Genomic DNA, 14,851 nt, shown 5'->3' with positions numbered 1-14,851 from the left:
AGATCTGCAAACCAGAAGGCGCTGAACAACCCGTTTTTCATAAGCATACATAAACTTTGGTGTTCTAAAAAGGATCTGATGAAAACAATCATTCTATAAATAGTAATATAAATTTAATTTAGGTCATGTATAACCAACCTGTATACATCTCAAAAACCTTTTACGTTATTCAACACTGTATTTCAGTTGGGTATTTTGTTCTTAATCCAGACGGTATTTTGTTCTTAATCCAGACTTTTTGCGTAAACAGAACAGTAAACGAAATGGTAAGCTAGCAAATAACAAAATATCCCAATTTTTATGTAAGTCTTAACTATCGATATCTAAACTAGAATTTTAAGATGTCTCCATTTATACTCGTTTACTAATGCAGAAAATAACTGATACATAAATACCTTATTTAGCAAATAATACAGAAATAATGAATACGGGAATCAATCAGCATGCGACATGAAAAATATATTCAATACGTAAACTAATCTTCGGAAATTCTGATTTAAAAATATTACAATAAAAGGTGGTTTTAAGATAAAAACATACCGTGATATTTTTTTAATTATTTCAAGCTCATTTGCGTACGTCCTCTGTGATTTCTAAGCTTCATTTGTGACGTCATTGCTTCGAGCTTTCCTTCTTGTGAAATACTAACACCTGGGAATTGCTAGTTTGTCTACGAAGTCTGTTGTAGGACTTAAGAAACCTACTCACTGTGCAGACGTACCAGAGGTTAAGTACTTGTTTTTATTCTTTTAATGTTTCTGTAATTATTTTGTTTTCTATGTACTACATGTGAATTATTCTACCAATTTATTTTTATAAATTGCTATTCTTGGAAACCTGTGCTATTATTGCATTAAAGTCTGTAAGTTAGCTGTTTTCTTGCAAAGAAGAGTTTGTCGGTCTGAAACCCAGACTGGCCATATGCACGGCTTAAATCTAATTTGATTATAACATATTGTATTAGAACTGTTACTTAGTACGTAGTTGAGTAATAGTAATGCTAGTATTAATGTTAACCAGCTAGTATTAATGTTATTATCCAAGTGGTATTAATCCAGCTACTTGTTTTCCTACTAGTATTAAATAACGATAACTATCACAACTTCGGATAGATTTTAAGAGAATAAATCTCATTATCTGTGAAACATATTACTACTTATAATACTTAATTTTAATTATCTTATCCAAATTAGTCTGTTAACATTTTAGTCTTTCATTTTGGTAAAGCTAAAATACTTTGCTTACCTAAATCTATGCATTTCTGTTAATATTTTGAAATTCTTCGTTAATTATCAAGTTGGGAATATTTTGGCAAATTTCGCCCTTTTATTTCTGTAATTTTAGAGCATCTAAATATTAACACTTATTTGCTCGCACTTAATCCCAGAAAAGTAAGACACTCCACACTTCTTTCGGTTTTTGTAAGCGAATTTGTTTCGTTTCTCGAAGCATTGAAGTAAAATGCATAAAGGTTTCTTGTTTCTATTGTATAATTAGCGACGTTTCGGTACTACGCAAAATGCGGTATTTATCTCTCGGGTGATATGCCAGCATAATAGGTACGGCCTTCGAGGGGCAAAGGAAGTGCTGTTAAGTCTGCTTGTTATATGTTAAGGGAAAATGGTTAATATGGAAATGTACATAATGTGCAAGGTATTGCATGAGAAAAATATTTAATTTATCATTTTCTCCAAATTCTGTCCGTGTTTCACCATCCACAGAAAAGTATTTTTTCAGCTGATGTAGTAATTTATGTGTATGAAACCATGTAGTGATAATTTCCATTGTAGAAATACGGAACATAAAAATTTGCTTAAGATGTTGGTCAGCTTCGACGGCCAAAGCTAAGCCAGTAATTACTTGGCATTTATAAAAAGAAATGGTAGTGTCAATATGTTTCGTTTTCTTGAACGAAGCAGTCTATTTTTAAGAAAGTCTTCAATGAAGGCATCCATCCTTGTTAGGTAGTCCTCGCGTACTTTATCTCAGTTTTCAAACCATCAAAACTTTCATTGCGAAACATAAAAAAATTTCTGATTTTAAATGAAATAAAACTACGATGAGACTCTTACGATTACTTTAAGAATATTTACTCTCGTTGAGCAAATTTTATTTGTATGTTAAATGCCTAATTTGATAGCAAAATTAAAATTATTTTTATTTAAAATTGTTACCCTCCATTGGTCGGCATAGTTGGTTTTTCATGGTTTCCGTCATGTGTAACGGGACTAGAAACTATTTTTCCTTGGCGTTTCCACGAAGGCCCTCGTTTTCTTTCAAAAAACGTATCTTCAAAATTAACTTTAAAGTTACTATATAGTTTATTTTGTTATAACACAGTACAATTTTAAAGATTTAGTCCTTGCACTAAGAGAAATCGATGGATTTATATCTGTAGCACGTGCTACATTACACTACTTAATGTGGTCATTTCTACTTTGATAAAAGTTTATTTAAGTAAATTTTAGTGTAACTGAGGAATATAAAATTTCCTATCGCTCCTCATTTCATTTAACTTATTTCATACCAAGATGTTATTAGTGATAATTAAGTATGCTCAACCGATAGCCTTCATCTGTAATTAAGAATCATCGTTTTACAATGAATCATACAATGTTTTATTTTCTATAAATCTCGCATAACTCGTAAATTATTTCACTCTGATGTTAATTGCAGCGAAAAACTAAATTCGTGAATTTCTGAGCAAATTTCCTTTTCATTAAGTGTCTTCAGTCTCCATTTCTATTAAAACACTGTATTCATAATTTTCTTAAAGACCTCAGCAACCAATAAATATGGTAAATTTCACCAACTTGGAATTAATGGTCATCATAAAATGTATACTAAAAGGACAATTGTATTTAAAAGTATAACGCAGCTTAAACTGTATATTATTCTGTAAAATATGCGCACACGTTTATAGTTACTATATTATAAAGTATAGTGAAGGAAAGTATATTTAAAATAAACTGTTCACCAAGGAAGGAATTGGCATAAACATAATTTTTCATGTTAGGCGACGGATTACCTTAACCAACGTATGTAACATTCTGGTATAAAAGATTAAGTTTCATATGTAAATTTAAAATACTCCTTGTATATAATTTTTTTGCATAAAACCTTACGCTTAGAGAAGAGACTAAGGCGGTGTCCAGGGGAAAAAAACGAAAAGTGTTTTTCCAGAGCATTGGGACGTAAATTTTAAGACATGTTCATAGATTTTCAGGTTAGATACAAACGGCCCAATGAACACTTAGAAATTAGTAACCTGCAATATGTTTAAAGAGATACAAAGAGCATATGTACGTTCCGTTGTTTAAAAATAGTGGACTGTAAATTAACTTGATGTTACTTCAGTATAGAACTCAAAAAACCTCAGACTCCTAACGTTGATCGAAACTTCTTTATTGACTTTCAAATAGTAAGTTAGTTGAGGAACAGCGAAGACCACACAAACTCCGACTTCAGTGGCGGCTTACCAACACAAACTCAGAAGAACCTCCGCTTAGTTGAAACTCCAGTAATTCACAGCCACCTCAAAGCTCTAAACGCGAGCTTTAAAAACCTAACAAATTTGCGTCTGCGCCGCTCTTTGGTACAAAGAAAGAAATACAATTTGCATAACATCGAACATACCCCCAGCCTTGAAGTCCCAAGGGGGTTCAAACAATAAATTTAAACTGTTGAACTGCATAAACCTGAAAAATTAAGTCTCTAAATCAGGAATTAAATGGCAAAGCGCATAGCTTTGCTATAGGTCGTTTTATTTCACCATTAGACGTGCGTAAACTCACCACTCGAACTTTCTCATCCAGACCGGGATACACTTTAATAATTTAAACTAATTTCCAACGTAGCGGAGGTAGATTTTAGTTCTTAATAAGAACCATATCACCAATCTTCAGGTCTTGTTGTACCTTGCACCACTTGGGTCTCTGCTGCAATCTAGATAAATACTCACTGCTCCAACGATTCCAGAAATGTTGAAATAACCTTTGCACATTCCTCCAACGGTCACTGCAGCTCAAGGTTTCTTGAATTTGGGTAGATTCTGGAATAGCGCTTAAAGCCGCTCCGGTTAAAAAGTGTCCTGGTGTTATCGCCTCCAAGTCGCTACAATCACTTGAAGCTGGTACTAAAGGCCTAGAATTAAGACATGATTCAATTTGGGTTATTAATGTCAAAAATTCCTCGTATGTTAAAATAAGTGTTCCTAATTATCTTTAAGTGATGTTTCATAGACTTGATACCCGCTTCCCAAAGCCCTCCAAAATGAGGGGCAGAGGGAGGATTAAATAACCATTTAATATTTTCTGAAGAAATATAACCTTATAGCTGTTCATCACGTTGAACAATAGAAAAGGCTGTCCTTAATTCTTTTTTAGCTCCTATAAAATTCGTTGCACAATCACTGAATTTCACACGGTTTGCCTCTACGAGCTATAAACCGCTTAAGTGTCGCGAGGAATGATTTTGTTGAAAGATCTCCAACTACTTCTAAGTGTATTGCTCTTGTAGTAAAGCAAATAAATAGACATACGTAACACTTAAAGATTTTGACTCCTCTACCAGGACGATATTTAACGTTAAATGGTCCTGCTAAATCAATCCCTACACGAGAAAGAGCTCTACTTTGAGTAACTCTTGAAGCGGGTAAATCTGCCATTAGCTGAGTTGCAGTTTGCGCTCTCTCTACGGCAGATAACACATTGGTTTATACACTTTCTTATAATATCTCTAGCATTCACAATCCAAAATCTATGTCGTATGACAGAAGTGAGTAGCTGCGTACCTGCGTGAAGATACGTGTCATGATAATGCTTAATAATTAAATGCGTAATATTGTGATTCTTAGGTAAAATCATAAGATGTTTCTGATTATTTGAAACTGTAGAATTTCTGAGCCTTCCGCCTACACGCATTACTCCCGCGGAATCCAAGAAAGGACTTAAAGACAGTAATTGACTTGATGTCTTCAAGGGTTTACCAGATTCTAAACGGAATAATTCTTCTGGAAATTCGGCTCTTTGCACAATCCTAACAATCATAGAAGTAACTTCACAGAGTTCTTCAGTAGATAAATAACCCTTTATACGCTCTGTAGGTAACTTGCTACAATTATTTCTAAATCTTAAACACCACGCTAACACTCGACATAACTTTAACCATGATGAAAATCTTGAAAGCACACTAGGCTCTTCAAATTTGGAAGCATTTGAACTGAAACTCTTTCAATTCCTTCAACATAACTTCACCCTCTAATTCTACACTTGAATTTTGCTGTACATGAATTACGGATTCGTTTAACCACTGCGGTCCCTTCATCCATAACTCACATTGTAGGAATTCTGATGGAATAAAACCTCTGGTCCCACAGTCTGCAGGATTTTCTTTCCCAGCAACATAATTCCATTGAATACCTGGAACAGCTTCCTGGATTTTTGCAACTCGATTTGCCACAAAAGGTAGCCAACGGCGAGATTTTGGACGAAACCCATGCCAATGTAACCCGCGAGTCGGTCCATGCATAAATATTGTTAATAGGCAGTTCTATGCATGATAATACTGCATGTAAGAGGTTGGTTAAAAGTAACGCAGCACACAACTCTAGTCTCGGAAGAGACTGGGTTTTTAAGGGCGCTACTCTGGTTTTCGATGTCAGAAGGCTGACTTTGACTGACGAATCAAGGTCGATTGTACGGAGATAGATGACTGCACAATAAGCCTTTTCTGAAGCGTCGCAGAAAACATGGATATCTCTCACTACTGCCTTCGGACTCAAGACATACCTCAGAAATTGTAAGCTTGAAAGTAAGGGAAATTCTAGATAGAAACGCTTCCATTTCCTACTTATTCTCTTATCAACGAGTTCATCCCAACCCAGCTGTAAGTTCCATAACTCTTGTAATAATATTTTCGCGTATATTATTGTTGGCGCTAACCATCCCATTGGATCAAAAATTTTGGCTACTTCTGATAAAATAGTCCTCTTGGTAAACTCTTTATCACTTATGCATACCGAAAAATGAAACGTATCACTAGAGTTGTTCCAATTAATTCCCAATACTTTTACTTTCTTGTCACTGTTTATTTCAAGAGAAATATTGGATTCTCGTAAGCACTCGGGAATATTCTCTCAAATAGCTGAACTGTTTGAAATCCACTTCCTTAAGCGAAATCCACCCCTTTTCATCATTTCATTCAACTGTTGAACTAGAACATTCGCTTCCTCTTCACTTTGTGCCCCTGAAAGCAAATAATCAACATAAAAATCACGAAGGGCAATTTTTGATGCTAAAGGAAATCTCGCTTGTTCATCTAATGCAAGTTGTTTCATTACTCTAGTAGACAAATATGGCGCACAGGCAGTCCCATATGTAACTGTCACTAATCTAAATGTACTCAAGGGCTCACTAGGACTATCCCTCCAAAGCATTCGTTGCCAATTGTATCTTCTGGGTGGACACGAATTTGTCTGAACATCTTCTCTACATCGGCACATACTGCAATTTTGTGAGTTCTAAACCGTAGAAGAATTGGAAACAGCTCTTGCTGAACTCTTGGCCCAACCATCAAAATATCATTCAATGAAAGACCCGATGTCGTTTTAGCTGAAGCATCGAAAACAACTCTCAGTTTAGTCGTAGTACTTGATTCCTTTAATACGGCATGATGAGGCATGTAATACGTAGAGTCAATAAGAATCTCTCCCTCAGGCACTCCCTCCATATGTCTCAGCTCAAGGTATTCCCTCATGAAATACTTATACTATTCATATATCTGAGGCCTTTTTAGAAGTGAATTTTCTAAAGATTGGAATCTACGCTTAGCTAATTGTCTGGAATCTCCAAGCTGAGAAGGCGGAGAGTGAAACGGTAATTTCACAGTATATACCCCACTTTCCTCTTTCGTATATGTAGATTTGAAGTAATCTTCACATGCTCTCTCCGATTTAGTAAGCATGTCAAACGTAGGTATAGCATCCAATTTCCAAAAGTCAGACAGCATCTGATCAGTTTCCACTTGTATATTATTAACATAGATAGTAGGATTAATTTCTGTTGAATTATTCACACTACCTGAAATAATCCATCCTAGTTCAGAACGAGAAGCTACCGGTTTACCTTCTTCGCATTTAATTATTTCTCCCTTTAAAAGAGGTAAGGCAATATCTACGCCTAAAAGTATATCAACAGGCCCACTTTTGTAAAATGTTGGATCTGCTAACATTAAATCATTATATTCCTCAACGTACTTCTTATCCAATGTAAAATGCGGCAAAGCTCCAATAATTCTATTGATGATAAATACTGGTGTTTTAAATGACACTTTCGCCGGAAAATGCGGAACGAAGTTTATTTCCGTAATCCCATTAGTTTTCGTATCCAAAGACCCTAAACATGAAATAAAAACTTTGGCATTTCTTCTTGCTAACCCTAGCCTTTGTACGCAATCTTCTGAAATCAGGCTAGCTTGACTGCCAGGGTCAAGGAGGGCTCTACACAACTGGTATTCACCCGATGAATCTAACACTTTAATAACAGCCGTACATAATAAAACTTCACTCTGAAAATTAAAGTCTGAAACACAAGATTTAATTACTGGACTAGAACTTGCGATATTCTTCCCTGACCCAGCCGATTGAGCGCGAGGTTCTGGCCCAGGGAAAAATGGCTTAGCCGTCACTGATAATTCATTCGAACTGTTCGAAACACCTTTAAGTGCCTTTGGCTCATTTTGAACTCTTTCGAAGTGCAGTAGTGTGTGATGATTTTTAAAGCACGTTTTACATTTATGTGTACTTCTACACTCGAAAGCTTTATGGTTTGAAACCAAACAATTAAAACAAACATTATTTCTCTTGACAAAATTAACGCGTTCCTGAACATTCAGATTTAAAAACTTATTACATTTAAAAACTGAATGACCGGCTTTACAATACGTACACTGCGCGCGAATCTCTGAAGCCAATGAAGTTAATTTGTCTTTTGTAACTTGTTTTTTAACACCTTGCGTTTTACCTGCTTGCAAGGTTCTGGCATGAGATTTCAAGAACTCTAGCAGATGATTAAGTGTTGGTATTTCCTCACTCTTTAATGTTCTTTCCCACCATCCTCTCGTCGAAGAATCCAATTTAAACTGTACTATTAACATTAAAATAGTATCCGCGAATTGCTCCACTTTGAATCCTAGATTTTCAAACGAACATACTCTCTTACAGTGTCTACTAACGCTAATATCTGACTAGGAATTTCATATTGTAAATTTGATAAATACAAGATTTTCTTTAATAACGATGAAAGTAATTCTCTCTTATGTGAAAATCTTTGACACAATAAATGCCACGCTATTTCGAAATTCCTGTCACAAATAGTTAAAGCTTGAACAATCCGCAAAGCATCTCCTTTTAAAGAACCCTTTAAATATTGTAGCTTTTGTGCACCTGATAAACGGTCATTATCCACTATCGCCGTTTTAAATAAATCAAAAAATGATAACCATTCTTCAGTACTGCCACTAAATACAGGAAGCGTTAGCTTAGGTAAGCGTATACACGCTATTTCACAAGATTTAGTTTCCACATTAATGTCTTTAACATTCTTAACTCTAGTTAGCATTAAAATTAACTCATCAACAGTATCTTGTATGACCTGTTGTTCTTCTATAAATACATCAATATCTTTTTCTTCACACACTACAAATATGTTACTAAAAATATCCGAAAGTTCAGTCATTAAGTCATTTAATCTAGATTTAAAAAGTTCCAACTGATCAACATCAGCAGAATCGTAAGTCACTGCAATTTTCTCTTTCAGTTTACTTAACTTAGTTTTAGCTACACGCTTTTTAGTCTTAAGCGTTGTAAATTCCATTATCTAATAAGAAAGATAAAAAAACACACTGACTCACCAAATTTACTGCGACTCCGTAGCTGACGGACCATAAAACATGTACGTTCCGTTGTTTAAAAATAGTGGACTGTAAATTAACTTGATGTTACTTCAGTATAGAACTCAAAAAACCTCAGACTCCTAACGTTGACCGAAACTTCTTTATTGACTTTCAAATAGTAAGTTAGTTGAGGAACAGCGAAGACCACACAAACTCCGACTTCAGTGGCGGCTTACCAACACAAACTCAGAAGAACCTCCGCTTAGTTGAAACTCCAGTAATTCGCAGCCACCTCAAAGCTCTAAACGCGAGCTTTAAAAACCTAACAAATTTGCGTCTGCGCCGCTCCTCGGTACAAAGAAAGAAATACAATTTGCATAACATCGAACAGCATACGATAAAGAAATAATTTACCGACAGTCGGTTCAAGAAATCCTGAGCAGTATTTGAAAACTAGGTCGCCGAATGTCTCTGAAAAGTAACTTTTTATAGTCCTACTTAAGTGTTTCTTTTAGTACTTGCGATCTAAAAGGTAAGATTCCTTGAGATTATACGGAAAGGGAAATGAAAATAGGAGCCTAGCATGATGGACTACTGCTGTTGATTTCCAGTGAAACTGTTCTGCTCTAAGAAATAATAAAAATGTTAACAGTATTTCAAATTTTTGGAATTTTCCTATATTATCCGCAGTTTTTAGTTTATGAATAGTACATGGAAAAGTAAACTATTAATTGAGATTTTAATGCAATTTGCCCTCTATCAGTTTATTAAAAGCAGCTTTCATAAGCTGAATGTTTAAACATGGCAATGGCGAACTTAGCAAAGAGGATTTTTTATTACTAGCACAAGCTTCTTGGGCATTTTTTGAACAATAGTAGTACCATATGACGTATTTTCGATGCCATTGGAGTATTTTACCCTGTTTCATTCCACAAGCTTTTGGGTCAAACTTGGACGAACATGAAAAATTGGGAACAGTGCCGGGGAAGTGTTCCCTAATTTTACAACAATCCTTATTTTTTTTTAACTGAAAAGCATTTAATAATTTCCACAATTTCGGAACGTTTATGTATTTTAATGTTAGGACGACATAACAAGGTATGACACATACTTTACCATTGAGTTTGGATTCAGCATATAGACTCTAACTCCTGTAACACAAGTAAATGAGTCGTAGGACAGTAAAGACAGGAATGCGATTTAAAATTGCATTTGTATTCGGACATCTGCTTCTTCTCGTTATGAAAAAGATAAATGTACAGGTATTTTGGCTTCGTACCCCACAATTTCACTAGTTAGGGGTTAGAACAGAATCTTCTTTGTGAAGAATCTCTTGAAAAACAGAATTTCATCTTTTTTATCTCTTGATCAATTTCTAGTCATGAAGTACATTGAATTAAAACAAAACTCATAATATAAATAAAATTATTACAAGAGCAATAATTAGGCAATTATAGCCCTGGTTTTAATTAGGCAATTATAGCCAGTTTGGTATGAAAACCAAACTGGCGACACCAAATACTCCAGAATAAAAGAAAGAATCTCCAACTGCCGTTTATGGCAGTGGTGCCCAACCTTGTGTTTGTGAAAACAAGTGTGCTCGCCGATCGTTTTGTATGTGCTCGCCAGCACGATTAGGTAATATGAACAAAAAATATTTCAAAAATAACCATTCATTTATATTTCTTAATTGTTAAAATATGGTAAGCATTTATAGTCATAAGAGATATCTTGCAAGACGTTATAAAATAATTGATTGCTGACTGATGAACTTGATAGCGAACATGGAATCTTATTGCTTCATTTCGACCTTAAATGGCTCAGTAGGGGAAAAGTACTTCAATGATTTGTAGAACTTCTTTCTCCAGTAAAGCAGTTTTTGTAATCCGGAAACGAAAGTTATAAAGAATTGGACGATAATTGGTTATCCGATCTGTATTTTCTCACAAATATAACGGCTAAACTGAACAATGTGAAAAATCTGAACGAAGATATCCAGGGAAAAGAAAAAGGCCCTTTTTCAATTGACTGGATCTGTAACTGCTTTTCAGATAAAGTTAAATTTGTGGATAAATCAGATGAAAGAAAAAAACTTTCACCCATTTTCAGAATTTATCAAGCCATATTAATAACCACAAGATAATTGAAACAGAGAAATGCTCTGAAAACCTAAAGGTACTGAAAAATAATTTTGAGCTCCGCCTCTCTAATTTGCATAAAGTTCAACGAATATTATTATTCATCTCAAACCCATTTGCCGAAATTAATATTTCAGACGTATCACATATGATTGCAAATATGTTTAACAAAAATGTTGATGTTTTGGAAATGTGCTCGCGATAGGCCAAAGGTTGGGCACCACTGGTCTATGGCATCAGAGTAAAGTATCATTTATTGCATTCTAATAAAGAAAGTCTGATAAAATTTCATAAATACATTAGAGACGTATCTAGAAACATCTTGTTAAAATTAGATTGTTTTGGACCTTTTTTTAGAATCCACTGTTTCAAATATTTTACTATCATTTTCATTTTCAGAAAGCTTAATTTAGACAAGTCGTGCTTTTATTAATGTGACGGAATAAACTCTTAAATTTGTCATGTGTAATTAAACATCAGGAATTTAGGTGGTCGCGTTTTAGTACAGTCACTTTACTGTAAAGTAATACGTTTTTACATAAGAAAAGGAAGAAATATTTCACCTTTCGCTTTCAGTTATAACCTATCACGAGGATTTGTTACTTAATATAAAAAAAACATTCTATTCCGAATGTTCCTTCAATGTTTAAACCTCCTAATGTTAAGACTATACATTTTTCAAATTCTGTACCCCTTTGTTACAGCGGCTCGCGAAACTGAATCGACAGTCAACTGAGATCTCGCCAAAATCTAGCTCTGTTTTCTTGTGCCTCGCCACGTAATCGTATATTAGCACCGTGTTGCATTTTTGCTCTCGCCGCACCTTCTTAAATTTATTTCTGAGATAATAAAAATTGTTAAAAATATTCTTAGGAAAGACATGCGAGTATTACTGCTGTTATTATAGTTTGTTTTTACATTCGCACTTCACGAGCTTGGCGAAATTACAGTTGAGATCTTGGCTCAAATCTAAAATCGCTAAATATGTTTTAGGCGCGCTACAACCATGTACCCCAAATTCAATTTCAAGTTATTTTCGAAGCAGCTTGCTACACACTCGGAGATAGTATTTCGCTCTTCCAATGTTCATTTTCTTTAAAGGCCTCTTGTTCTAAATATAAAGCATATATTCGAATTCATGTCGTTTATTTAAAAGCATATGCGTTGCTTTTTTGTGAATATGACGTCAACGAGCTTTAATTTATCAAGTAATAACATGGATGCATGTTATGATTTCAAAAGTCTTTTCCCTGAAAAACCAGTATGCGAAAATGGCCACACCATGAAACATTCCCATAGATGAAACCATTTAGAGATGCAATGTGTTAAAAATTGCACAAAAAGGGCCTCTGTATTCTAATTTAGTTCAGCGGTTCGAGCATATAGTTCGTTGCTGGTATTAGAATTATGTATTCTTGGCAAAGGAGTCGACGTCCATGAAATTATGTAAGCAGCTAACATGTGTGAAAGTGCTGCAGTTGATTGGAAAAATTGCATGCGATGACATAATAATAAAAATTGTTAAAAATATTCTTAGGAAAGACATGCGAGTATTACTGCTGTTATTATAGTTTGTTTTTACATTCGCACTTCACGAGCTTGGCGAAATTACAGTTGAGATCTTGGCTCAAATCTAAAATCGCTAAATATGTTTTAGGCGCGCTACAACCATGTACCCCAAATTCAATTTCAAGTTATTTTCGAAGCAGCTTGCTACACACTCGGAGATAGTATTTCGCTCTTCCAATGTTCATTTTCTTTAAAGGCCTCTTGTTCTAAATATAAAGCATATATTTTACTAAAAGGATTCTCATTCATATCATTGTATCTAATCAGTTTCATCCCTCCCCTTAGGCAGATAGACGAGTGTTTTTCCTTAACTAAATTAAACGAAAACAAATCTTCTTGATAGGGACAATTACCTTTGGGATGTCTTCGATAACACTAACACTTGTGTGCTTGTTTTTGTCTTCATAATAAATTATTTGGCCATCTGAGAAGTTTGCATCACGAAAATAAATTACATTACCTAAACAGTAATAGAACTCATTAACAGATTCTTCGCTAAAATTCCCATAGCGCCAGACAATTATTGATATTGAGCAATACACGAATAGCAAAACGGCTTATAATATTGAAATCGGTGGATTTTACGGTTACTGTATGTGCAGAGTAGAACTTGGGTTTACTCGAGCTTTCACTAATTTTAAATTTTCATTGAAGACTAACGGAATATTTTCTATATATGTAACGTATTACAAATTAATGTTCAATTTTCTCCGAAATCTAATTGAGTTCGAAATATTCAATATTCAATAAATTGATTTTTCCTCGAATCACTTTAAAATTATTTTCCTTCCCTTTCTTGATAAACCGAAATCGGGTAATATCCCCATGTAGTTTCATGTTAAAATATTAGGGCAAATCATGCCCTAAAGTTCTTTGGCACATTTTGAATTATGAAATAATTCGCTCTGATAATTCAAAAATGTACATAGAAAAATAGTTTATTTTGTAAATAAATACAAGCTACACATTTTCCTCTGCGATCAGCCAAGAATGAACTGTTTCTCGTATTGCATTTTTATTCTAGTTTTAAATAATTTAATACACAGATTGCAAACCTTTTCTCTAAGATCGCTTTGTTGGGGCCATAATAGTCCGGAAGCGTATTCCAGTGATTTAGTTTTAAATACTTTCAATATATTTCAGAAAATATGTTTAAGCAGGATTTTGGATATTAATAATTATGGTAGCATACAACTACGTATCTTAAAAAGGTTTTCGGTTAATCAAACATAATGTAGGGTAATCAAACGGTAGTCAAACAAACCAAAGGATGGGAATCATCATGCAACTTTATCTTACTCACACTTCATTTTATGTCTTACAGATTACTCGGTGCCATGGATGCACGTACGAAATCCATTTGTGTTGGACTCAACATCTTCACTGTCTGGTTCCTTATCGTCGGTTCTTTGATGTACGCTACAGAGAAATCGTCTTCTAAATCTAGTTACTTCATAGTTATTTGTATCTTTGTCATCCTCCTTCTCTTCACGCTGATCATGGATATCTACTATGTCCTCAAGAAACGACGTATCAACAGACCAAGCAGATCTCAACCAGTTATTTACACCGTCAATGGAGGATTCCACATGGAAAGTCCTTAGAAACGCATCGGGTCTCATCTTTTGAAACAGACATTTTAAATGTGACCAACTATAAATTTTGTAGTTTAAGATTTTAATATTTGGAAAAGAGATTCCTTTTCATTGCTTTGCATTCTAAAGAATGAAATCTAAAACGCTCTCTGTAAGTGAATCATAATTAGCGTTATTTTCAAATTTATTGTTTTTAGAATATCTCATTAAATTCCAATAAAATATATCTTGCAGTTTTAACTAGTGTCATGTACGAGTCTTTTTTTTTTTTTTTTTTTTTTTTTTTTTTTTTTTTTTTTCTATTCCATAGAGAAAGCAAAGCTGTTTATAAGGAACAGAGTTCAGCATAGACATCAATTAATAACTAATAACGCAGAGTATAATTTCTTTCAAGATATTGTTGGAATAAATAATATTTGAGAATCTAATAATATAATATGAATAAATCATCTAATAATATGAATAAATAATTTTTGTTTCAATGCATTATAGCCCACGAACGATTGAGCGCTAAAATAGCCGGTAGTTCGACTCTAGATTCGAATCCCGCAAACGGGCTGGCTGCATGGACGTTTTCTTGGTTTTCCCTATGTGTAACAACGTATAGGAGTATCGTATGAGCCAGTTTTCCCCTGAAAGCACAGCCCGAAGGCATCC

At 34.4% G+C, this 14,851-nt stretch overlaps 1 long non-coding RNA gene across 1 annotated transcript; it reads left to right on the top strand.

Moving 5' to 3' along the window:
- Nucleotides 1–610: 610 nt before the first annotated feature.
- On the top strand, nucleotides 611–14,434 carry LOC118183837 (uncharacterized). The gene is made up of 2 exons (XR_004757299.2): nucleotides 611–726; nucleotides 13,924–14,434. It is a non-coding gene; the product is annotated as an uncharacterized LOC118183837 (long non-coding RNA).
- The last annotated feature ends 417 nt before the right edge of the window (nucleotides 14,435–14,851 follow it).

This window comes from Stegodyphus dumicola, chromosome 11 (assembly GCF_044657685.1).
Source record: "Stegodyphus dumicola isolate Sdum_Otavi_A_Nest chromosome 11, ASM4465768v1".
In the NCBI taxonomy this organism is placed as follows: domain Eukaryota; kingdom Metazoa; phylum Arthropoda; class Arachnida; order Araneae; family Eresidae; genus Stegodyphus; species Stegodyphus dumicola.
This window is presented reverse-complemented; position numbering and strand designations above follow the sequence as displayed.